General features: G+C 35.5%; 1 pseudogene; it reads right to left on the bottom strand.

Annotated features, from left to right (window-relative positions):
- Positions 1-208: 208 nt before the first annotated feature.
- LOC102837564 lies at positions 209-1,374 on the bottom strand (annotated as a pseudogene).
- Between the last annotated feature and the right edge of the window lie 1,507 nt (positions 1,375-2,881).

Here is a 2,881-nt window from a genome sequence, read left to right as displayed (position 1 = left end):
TTGGCAGAAAAACTATAGTCAAAACAACAGGTAGAACAAATTTGTCTTAAACTCAGTTCTTTTCCTTTAAAAAAAAATTATGAGACTACCAAAAAACCAAACCAAACCAAAACAAAAAAACACCCCAAACATAAGGCTGTAAGTAAATAATAGTAGTGTTTAGGTTATTACAGTGCAACCTAATCCTCAAGGCCACATACATCCTGCTTCACTGTTGCTTCCACTCTGCTGGCTTTTGATCCTTCTTCACATCATAGTCTGGATCATTTTCCTTATCTCCTTCTTCCCCTTCCTTATTTGCTTCTTCACCTTCTTCATCATAATGATCATCCTCCTCTTCAATAGCTTCTCCATTAAAGTATAACACTGATCTTGGTATTATGTGCTTATGTAAAAAGTGACTTATTTCAAAGTCTGCAGCAAGGATAGCTTCAGCAGCAGCATCCAAACTCCACTCTCAGGAACTTCAGGAGAGGCAAAAATATGAAGGAAAGAGTCATGGGAGACTGTTTTGGTTACAGTCCAAACTGTTCCACATCCTTTGTGGTTTTTGCTTCTTCTTACTGGTTTTTGATGTGACATTATTTCCTTTTATCCAATCTACCTGGCACACTGTATAACCCGTAATTTATGACCCATCAAAAGAAAAGGGATCAGAATCATCTGGTTCAGACCTCATCCTATATGTCTTAGTCAACATTTCATTTGTGAAATACTCATTGGGTTCAAAGTGAAAGTGTAACACAAAATTCATAGGCTGGCCCCCAAATGAGACCTTTACTTCAGTGTCTTTCAAGTGTTTCAGAATAGGTTCATCATGTTCCTGAATCATATTGCTGAGCAAGTCAAACTGAAAAAGTCAACAAAAATTCAAGAATTCCTTGAGGATCTTCTTTTTACTTTATCTTTCTTCTCATCTTCAACTTTGGCCTTTTCTTTCAACTCTTCCTAACTTTCATCCTCATCTGCTTTCCACTCACATTCTTCTCCTGTGACCTCATAAATTGCATTATCTCTAATCACTTGTCAAATAGAGGCTGATAGAGAACAGCATATTTTTTTTTCAAGATCATGAATTTCCTCATATAATTTGGCTTCTATCTGTACACATTTAACTAGAAGATTTAACTAGAACCATCCACTCGTTTTTTAACTACCCTAGGCAAGCTTTCAATATACCCTGTTGATGTTTCTATCAGATCATCAAGCCTTTCTTTCTTGAAGGACTGCAAGAATCTGAGGATTTTGCATCATCTGAAAAGTCAGTTGACATGCTTTGATTTTTGTTTCTTCACCAGTTTCTTCTTCCATTTCTTCAACATCATCTAAATCTTGATCAAGTTCAAACTGTTCTTTGTTGTCAATGTCTGCCATGTTGTTTAGTAAGAACTCTAATTATTGTTGGCTAGAATGCAGATCAAGGCAGTGGAGCTGTGCAGGCAATGACTCAGGAAGGCCCAGCGGTGAGAGGAGCAGGAGACGGCTCTGCAAAACAGATGGCACTTAAGTGCTTTGCTTATGTGAGGTCTCATTCCTTTTCATTTAAAGTTCATGATCATTTTTTTCCATCTCTTTAAAAAGAATGTTGCTGGAATCAAGGTAAGGAATGCATTATATCTATAGATTGCTTTGGATAGTATTGACTTTTTCATAATGTTAAGTGTTCCTAACCATGAGCATGATATATTCCTCCATTTTTGTAAATGTCTTTTGGGTTCTTGTAGTAGTATTTCAGTTTTCTTTGTTTAGGTCTTTTGTTTCTCTGGTTATACTTATTCTTAAAATTTTCATCTTATGGGCAGATATGGTAAATGGTATTGTCCTCATTTCCTTTTCAGAGCTGTTTTTATTAGTATAGAGGAATACAACTGATTTTGTGTATTGATGTACCCTGTCACTTTGCACCCTGTCACTTTGCTTAATCTTTCAATGAATTTCATTTTTTCCCCCTGAGTCTTTGTTATTTTCTACATATAGGATCATATCATTTGCAAATAGAGAGAGTTTTATTTCTTCTTTGCCAATTTGGGTATCTTTAATTTCCTTTTCTTGTCATATAGCTCTGGCTAAGATTTCCAACACAATATTGAGTAGGAGTGGTGATAAAAGACATCCTTGCTTGGCTCTTGTTTGCGAAGGGAATGCTTTCAGTTTCTTTCCATTGAGAATGATGTTGACTGTTGGTTTTGTATATATGTTCTTAATTATGTTGAGGAATTTCCCTTCAATTCCTAGTTTGTTGAGTGTGTTTATCAAGAATGGGTGTTGGATTTTGTTAAATGCCTTTTCTGCATCAATTGATATGATCATGTGGTTTCTTTTCATTTTAAAATATATATGGTAGATCATGTTAATTGCTTTACTAATGTTGAATCATCCTTGCATCCCTGGTATGAATCCCACTTGGTTAACATGTATTATTTTTTTGATGTGTTGTTGAATTCTTTTGGCTAGGATTTTGTTGAGAATTTTTGCATCTATGTTCATGAGTGATATTTGTCTATAATTTTCATTTTTTAGCGATGTACTTCCCTGGTTTGGTATGAAGACTTTGCTTACTTCAGAAAATGTATTAGGATGTTTTCCATCCTTTTTTATATTCTGGTATATTTGAGTAAAATTGGTGTCAGCTTTTCTCTGAATGTTTGGCAAAATTCTGCAGTAAAACATTGTGACTCTGGACATTTTTTTGTTGGGAGTATTTGATGACCTGATCAATTTCTTCTGTCTTATGGCTTGTATTTCTTGTGGGTAAATACCAAGTAGAGGAATTGCTGGATCATAAGGTATTTCTATTTCCAGCCTTCTTAGGAAGCGCCATATTGCTTTCTGGAGTGGTTGGGCCATTTTGCAATCCCACCAACAACGCAGGAGGGTCCCA

The sequence above is a fragment of the Chrysochloris asiatica genome, unplaced genomic scaffold (genome assembly GCF_000296735.1).
Source record: "Chrysochloris asiatica unplaced genomic scaffold, ChrAsi1.0 scaffold00042, whole genome shotgun sequence".
NCBI classification, from domain to species: Eukaryota; Metazoa; Chordata; class Mammalia; order Afrosoricida; family Chrysochloridae; genus Chrysochloris; species Chrysochloris asiatica.
The sequence above is the reverse complement of the archived record's forward strand: the minus strand, read 5'-3'. Positions and strand labels throughout refer to the sequence as shown.